The following is an 8,645-nucleotide window of genomic DNA, read 5'->3' as shown; positions in this document are numbered from 1 at the left end:
AAAAATCCCAGCTGTCTCAACCCTTGCACAAAGCTAGTTTGTAGCAGCTTCCTCTTAGTCAAGGACATGGCTTAAATTTAAAATAAAAATGTCATTTTATTTCACAATTCATTTCTCTTTGTAAATACTGGTTAGGGCAGTTAAAACACACCCGGCCCCTGTCTCAGTCCTGGAGGCTTGTGAAAGTCGCCCCTGGTGCAGTTTTCAGAACAGGTTGATAAGGGAATATTTGGGACAGGAGATAATAGAAATGTGCTTTGTATTAAGATAAAGATCTCTGGCTGTGTTTTCTCTCCTGGGTCGGGGTGGGGATGTAGGTAAAGGTGAGTCTGAAACAGAAGCCTGTTTAAGCTTCTCTGCTAATTCATCCCTTTACTGGAAATGCAGTCCTGGCCCCCAGTCCTGCCACTCAGGGCTGAGACTCGGGGGAGGTGGCTGAGACACTGGCTTTGGGCACCAATTTAAAGAAGAGGGGCGCCAGGGCACGTCCATAATCAAGATAATAATTTAATGCAATGTTTTAAAAATATCAAAATGAATGCAAAACACTCATGATGAACAAAACATTGACATTTTAAATAAAAAGGATGGACCTGTGTTCCATTCTCAGCCGGGTCCTGCTGGGTCCTGTCTTCACTTAAAATGTGGTATTATGTTCATGATGATTGACTCTCATTCTTCCCTCGGCTCCATCTTTCCCCATCTCACCCCCAGCCCTGCCCCCATCACAAGGTTGCCAGTAGTCACATTAAGAGAAGCCACAAGGAGTAGGCTGGAGGTGTTTATTGTCCAACACTGGGGAATGATGCCAAAGTCAATAATGGCAAGTTGCTGTAAACTGATGTCACTGGACTGGAGGAGAGCGTCTGCTGTGATGATGTTAGCAAACATCCATTGTGTGTGCAATGCTGAGTGATTCTCTGGCTATTTAATCATCCCAACTGTTGTTTGCGTGGTACCCCCTCCCCAACTCCGCCCCAGCTCCGAGTGGGCCGGCCTCCAAGCCTCCCTTTGCTAATGTTCTCCTGGCATCATGGCTTCTCCCCTTCTCTTTGTTAAGTTGAATCCTTCAAGGGCTGAAGTTCCACCACCTCCAAGAAGTCTCCCCAGACCACCAGCCTTTCCTGGAGGCCACTGATGAGGAAGTGGATCAGATCAGCCAGAATGTGGCTCTCAGCTGGGGGTGGGGGGTGATTTGCTTCCGGAGGACCTGGAGACATTGGTTGTTGCACTTGGGGAGGGTGGATGCGCTTGGCGTCCAGTGGGCAGAGGTCTAAGACGCTGCCGAACGTCCTATGGTGCCCAGGACGGCCCCACGGCAGAACGCTGTCTGGCCCCAGATGTCCTTAGTGCCAAGAAATCTTGCGTCAAACTTACTAAGATATTACTAAGGATTTTGTGAAAACGCTCAGGAGTCAGATTTGTGTTTCATCATTGGCCTTTCCTGTTTTTTCCCCAAGAAGTGACAGACGTTTGGCATTTGGCTCCCTTGGAGAAAGGGATGAGCAGAATAATACGGGCTGTGGTTTGAGGACGCTCCTGCTTTCTGGCCTGAGTTCTGAACTGAATGAGGCAACAGGAGTCAGCAGATGGGGCCACAATACTCTTTTTTTTAATTTTATTTTTTATTGAAGTATAGTTGATTTACAATGTTGTATTAGTTTCTGGTGTGCAGTACAGTGATTCTGTTATACATATATATATATATATTCTTTTCTCAGATTCTTTTTCATTATAGGTTATGACAAGATATTGAATATAGTTCCCTGTGCTATACAGTAGGACCTTGTTCTTTACCTGTTGTATGTATAGTAGTGTGTATCTGCAAATCCCAAACTCCTAATTTATCCTCCCCCCTTTCCCCTTTGACAACCATAAGTTTGTTTTCTATGTCTGTGAGTCTGTTTCTGTTTTGTAAATAAGTTCATTTGTCACTTTTTAGATCCTACATATAAGTGATATCATATGATATTTGTCTTTCTCTGTCTGACTTACTCCACTTAGTATGACCATCTCTTGGTCCAGCCATGTTGCTGCAAATGGCATTATTTCATTCTTTTTTATGGCTGAGTAGTATTCCATTGTGTATATATACCACAACTTCTTTATCCATTTATCTCTCTATGGACATTTAGGTTGCTTCCATGTCTGGGCTATTGTAAATAGTGCTAGTGTGAACATTGGGGTGCATGTATCTCTTCAAATTAGAGTTTTCTCTGGATATATGCAGAGGAATGGGATTGCTGGATCATACGGTAATGCTATTTTTAGTTTTTAAAGGAATCTCCATTCTGTTTTCCATAGTGGCTGCACCGATTACATTGCCACCAATAATGTAGGAGGGCTGCCTTTTCTCCACACCCTCTCTAGCATTTATTATTTGTAGACTTTTTGATGATGGCCATTCTGACTGGTGTGAGGTGATACCTTAAGGTGTAGTTTTGATTTGCATTTCTCTAATAATTAGCAATATTGAGCATCTTTTCACATGCCTATTAGCCATCTGTATGTCTTCACTGGAGAAATGTCTTCTGCCCATTTTTTGATTAGGTTGTTTACAATATTATCTTTATTACTGAGAAGAACTAGCTTGGACAGTGTCACTCAGGCATGTGCCAACAATGGGCTTCTTAATTCTGAAACCAGGAATCAGGCTGCCTTACCCATGCAGGCCCAGGCAATGCTGACAATTTCCCCCTCTGAGGCAGATCCTCATGGTGGAGAGACCTGGGCATCTGCAGACAGGCAGGACATGGGGGAAGAAACAGCTCTGCAGGCTCAATTCCTTTTTAGAAATTAGTCAGTCAGGTAAGTCACTTTTCTTCCTTGGAGAGGAGTAAGGGGCGGGAAAGAGGCTCAGAGATCAGGGAGCAACCCCTCCTCATTGAAACCTGGTGAATCAGTGAGGATGGGCTGGGCTCTGCTGCAGTAACAAACACGACTCCCAGCTGTCTGTGGCTTAAAACAACAAAAGTTGATTTCTCACCCACGCTGCATGTTTAACACAGGTTGGTGGGGGCCCTGCTCTTCTAGTCCTTGGGGGTCCGGGCTGACGGGCTCCAGGCTGACGGGCTCCACACCTTAGTGACACCACCCTCTTGATTTAAGTCTCCGGAGTTTGCTACAGCAGAGAGAGGAGAGCAGGGAGAACTCTGCTCCTCAGTGCTTCTGTCCAGAGGTGGCACACAAGTGCCCTCACACTGGTGAGTGGAGTGTGAAGCCCACGCTTCACCTCAGTGGGGTGAGGAAGTTCAGCCGCTCATCTCCCAGTACAGGAGGACCAGGATTGTCAGAGAGCAGAGGTCATGCCCCTCCCACCACCTCCATCCGCACTGAGCTAAGGCACTTCCACTGGAAAGACAAGGTGTTCTCAGGAAGTGTTTTCTGGGGAGGTACTCGACAAGCTAGAGAACGAGATGTGGCCGGAGAAGAGCTGGTGCTACCCTCAGACCCTACCCTGATGGTACCACTGTGTGATGGGCAAAGCATTTGGGGCCTCAGTTTTTCCAGCTGTGAATTGAACAGGCTGCACTAGGTGATCTCTTCCATGTCCTGTGAACTCTTTAAAGGTGGGAAATGTCTCATTTACCCTGCACTTCTGTGCCTTGCACAATACCTGGCCTGCATTAGACACTCAGTCTGGGTACTTGAAGCACTGAGTGAATCAGCTGCTCTGATTCCATATGAGTTTGGGAAGGTCAGGGGTGGGGGAGCTCCTTAGCTCACCACAGTACGCCTAACCCATCATGGCTTTTAACTCCATTTGAGGTGAGCTCTGTGCCTTCTGCACCCCCCTGCCCCCACCCCAGCAGCAGAACCACTAGTTGACCAGCTGCTGATCACAGATGGGTGGGTAAACCCAGCCTAGACCTTTGGAAGAAACATCCAGATGAACCCAATCCAAGTGGTCAACTACAGAACTGTGAGCTAAGGCTGTCATTTTAATTCGTTGAAGTTTTGGAGTGGTTTGTTATGCAGCAATAGATGACTGATACGCTTTTCAGGCCATGATCTATATTCTAGTGAAGTGATGTCTCTAAAACACAGGTCTGTGTATGGCATTCCCCTGTTCAGAGTATCCATTGACTGGGTACACTGACCCCTTAGCCTTGGCATAATTCTTCCAGCTCTTGATTTCACTGGCTGAAAATATGGGTGAAGCAAAGGCAGCAGGTGGTAAGTACCCTCGCTGTCCTGTTTAACTTTAAGACTCAGCTAGGGGTCTCCTCCTTTGATGCCTCCTTCCTTTCTGAACTCCTCTCGGGCAGACTCTGTCCCCCTCATATTTCAGATCTCATACTTAGAAGTGGGCTTTTTTCTTTAAAATTTTTTTTAATTAAAAAAAGTTTAAACTTTCAATTAAAAAAATTTAAGTTGAAGTATAGTTGATTTACAATGCTGTGTTAGTTTCAGGTATGGAGCAAAGTGATTTAGTTACACACATATCTATTCTTTTTTAGATCCTTTTCCATTATAGGTTACTATTGAATAGTTCCCTGTGTAAAGTAGGTCCTTGTTGTTTATCTATTTTATATATTATAGTGTGTATCAATCTCAAACTCCTAATTTACCCTCCTGTCCTCCCCTTTGATAAACAACATTTGTTTTCTATGTCTGTGAGTTTCTGTTTTGTGAACAAGTTCACTTGTACAATTTTTTTAAGAGTCCACATATAACTGATATCATATGATATTTGTCTTTCTTTGCCTGACTTACTTCCCTTAGTGTGCTAATCTCTAGGTCCATCCATGTTGCTGCAAATGGCATTATTTCATTCTTTTTATGGCTGAATAGTATTCCATCACACACACACACACACACACACACACACACACACCCCACAACTTATTTATTCAGTGATCTCTTTTCTTATTTGCCTCCCCTGCATGAGTGAACTCCTCAAGGATGGGTGTGTTCTAGATACTTTTGTGATCTTTGTTGTAACATGCTGCCAAGAGACCCTGTAGCTTCGCTTGGATAACTCCAGCGATGGGGAACCCACTGTTCTCCAAGTTGTATCAAGGAACAGCCATCATGGGACAGCATTCTACCATGGGACAGCTCTGTGCATCAGAAAACTCCTCAGATTAAGCTGGAGTGTGCTTCTCTTTGGTCTTACTGGGGTCACACCAAATACATTTGTTCCCTTGTCCCCACAAGTCTTGTCCACTTCAGGTAAGCCCTCTCAGGTTCCAGCTGTGTCACAGAGGGTATGATATTGAGTCCCTTCAATAGTCAGATCTCCTTTTTCTGAATCAGCCAAGAACTGGACACAATACACCTCATGTACCTTGTCCAGTTCTAAGCTAAATGAGATATCACCTCCCTCACTTTAGTTGCTATACTCCTGTTAATGTAGCCCAACCACCAGCAGCTATTTCAGCAGCAGACTGTGCTCCCTGCCAACTAAAACTCTGAGGTGACTTCCCTAATACTTGCTGAGCACCTAGTGACCCTTCTAATAATTTTCTGTCTCTAGAAGCTCCTGGAAAGTAGACCTGGAACCCTGCTCACTGCCTCAAATCCCACCCCAGCCACAGAGAGCTCGACCACCATCAAGGCAGCTCAAATGATAGGGTCCCTGACACTCAGGCCTCTTCTCTGACCTCACAGCCTAACGAGCATCCCAGGGTAACCCGGGGTGAGTCTCTGCCCATCTCTGGGCCTTGGTGTCGTTATCTGTGAAATGGAGGGGCTGAACTTGGCGATATTTTCTTTTGAGCACTTTTGATTAGATTCATAGATTCCTTTTACTCTTTACTCAGTCTCCCCTAATGGTAACATCTTGCACACGGGACAATATCACAATCAGAAAATTGGCATTAGTATAATTTTTCAGATTCTATTTAGATTGTACCAGTTTGACATGCAATCATTTCGATGGTATTTAAAGCACCCTCCAGCCCATAGGAGAAAACTTCCCACCTGCTCTTCATCAAGCTCATGACTCATCTCCGGAGAGTAAGAAGCGGCCTGTGTCCATTGCAACACCCAGGAGTCTCCCCAGGCTGGGATTTGTGGGGTGGGGGTGGGCGGCTTAGTGTTGCTCAGTGTCGGGATGGATGAGGAGGTGGACGCAGTTGGGGACGGGGGCTGGCAGCCTCAGAGTCACATGCCACGCCCAAAGCTGGAAGTGAATTGGAGAAGAAATCCCATGTCTCTACTTGATTCTCTTGGAGCAGGAGCCCAGGTGGGTGCTGGAGTCAGGGATGCTGGAGGCCCGCTTGCTAACACGCCTTGCTGTGCCAGGTGTTAGCCCGGCCAGGTGAGGCCAGGGCCTAGACCCAGGTGTGAAATCCTCCAGGTGAGCGCATCAGCCAGATACATGGGGACTCAAAAACATACATTTCTCCCGCAGCACTGATCCTTTTAAACAAGTCAGGAATTTCTCCATCTGCGAATGAATAATTAACTTCCCCAGCAGAAGGGCAACAGCATCCTTGTTGTGGGGGTTGCCAGTGTCTGTCCCGCTGTGGGCCCGTGTCCTGTGCTTGGTAAGTGTCGTGGGCGTTCCGTAAACCAGGTGTCTGCTTCCCAGAGAGCATGCTGACAGTCTGCTGTTGAGCTGCAGGCCTGTGAACAATGTTCTGACTTCTCAGGCCAGCACACTCTTCCAGAACGTGGGATTATTTTATTCCACCCCTGAAAAGGAAGGCTATTTATAAGCCGCAACTTTAACGCAGGGGCTGAGAAAGAAGGGAAGAGGGCGTGCCAGGTCAGTGCACTCAGAGCAGAGAGACGGCTGTTACTTTCTTTCTGACTCTCTCTTCCTGCCTGTTCTTGTTCCTCCACTACGGGACCCTTGCTCACCTGGTTCCTGCCTGGGGCTCAGAAATGGTATTGGCATTGGAGGCGAGCAAGCCGGGGACTCCAGCCTCCACCCTCGGGTGGAGGTCCTGCCTACAGGGGCGCTGCGACTCAGCACCAAGGGGCTGGTGCCCTGGGGGAGCCCCGGGAGGCCAGCTCCCAGAGGACCAGGGGTGCTCCTCTGTCTGGTCCCCTGCTGTGTTCTCAGAACCTGCTTGAATGCTTGGCACAAAGTAGATGCTCAGAAAATATGAGCTGAATGAATGAAAGCCGACTGTGTTGCAGGAGCTTCCAAGTGTTCAAGGGAAGCCCAAAATGTGGATCCTTGTACGGAACTTAAATCTCTGTAGCCAATTTAAAAACATTTGTGAAACACCACGTGGTCCAGATTAGACACGTGTGCAGAGGGGATTCTGCTTGTCGACCTAAATCCAGGCCACCTGAACCTCTCTCTGCTCTCCAGGAAACCCTACGGGGGCCGGGACACTGATCAAAGTGTTGTCACTGATGGCCTACAAGGACCTGGCGGCCCAGCCCCCACCAGTCTCTCCATCACCAGGACGCAGGAGCACCGGCCTTCTTTGTGTTTCTTAAATGACTCTGGGTCTTCAGTGCTCTCCCATGAGGACTGGTCCTTCCCACGAAGCAGGAGAGGCTGCTCGTCCCTCCCACACCCCCCCAGTCCAGGGAGACTGGCCTTGGTGCCTGGCCCCCTGGCCTCTCCTCCCAGGTCCCTCCAGCATCCTGCATGTCTGCATACAACCCATCCTCCACCTCTATTCTTTGACCGTCTGGTCCCTTTATTCCAACCACCCCATGCCGTGGCCGCTATTGGCCCTTGTCACCTGCCAGGATGGACCCACCTCTGGAAGGTTCCAGGCAAGCATTCTCACTCTGTGGCCACAACCTCCTAGTTTTCTTGCTCTGTCCCCCAGGTGCTCCCACCACCCCGTTCTTTAACCACACCAAGGTCACTCTACTTTCTTCACCTCCTATGTTTATTTCCTTCCCCAGTTTAGCCATTCCTCATGATCTGACCAGTCTTCCCAGTGCCCCTGAACTCTGGCTGTCCGTCTGACAAGTCCCATCTCTGGAGCAACCTACTGTTTGCCTTTCTTGGGCCCGCTGAGCATGGCTGGAGTAAATCACATAGGAACTGCACGCCTCCGGCTCCAGCCAGGCCCTGGCAGCTGCCATCTCAGCCCTTGGCCATCACAGAGCCTTCCATCACCTTCCTGCTCCTCAGACCTCAAGTCCCTGCATAACCACCTGGTACTGCTTTCCTCCATCCTCCCTCCTGACCTTTGAACCCTCCTGTCTCTGGGTCTGATATGTTTCTTTTATCTGGAACACTCCTTTCCCCATTTTGCTTGGCCAACTGCTGATCCTTTGGGATTCAGTGTATATGTCTCTTCCTCCCGGAAACCATCTCCAGCCATCCCCTCCCAGCTCCCCGGGCTGGACACCCCCTCTCTGTGCTCTCGGAGAGCCTGCTCTCACCCTCTCACCCCGTGCTGGAGTCACCCAGTGCTGTGACACTCTCCTAATTATTGTCCCCATTGCCACGAGCTCCTGGAAAGCAGACATTCTCAGGTCAACCCTGGGGACCCCAGCAGCGAAAAGAGCACTGAAGCATTAAGTGCCAATAAGTATCCTTTTGCACGCAGCCCCCGCTTCTACCCGTGTGTCTCGGTTATGCCCCAGCAGATCTTCCTGCCTCTCTCCGTGTGTCCAGATTCTACCCCTTGTCAAACTCAGCTCACAGTTTACTCCCTTCACAGCCTCTCTGTTGCAGCCTGGAAGGAGCCCCCATCTCCGCTGTGTGCTCCTGGAACTGG

This window comes from Vicugna pacos, chromosome 6, assembly GCF_048564905.1.
Source record: "Vicugna pacos chromosome 6, VicPac4, whole genome shotgun sequence".
Taxonomy (NCBI): Eukaryota; Metazoa; Chordata; class Mammalia; order Artiodactyla; family Camelidae; genus Vicugna; species Vicugna pacos.
The sequence above is the reverse complement of the archived record's forward strand: the minus strand, read 5'-3'. Positions refer to the sequence as shown.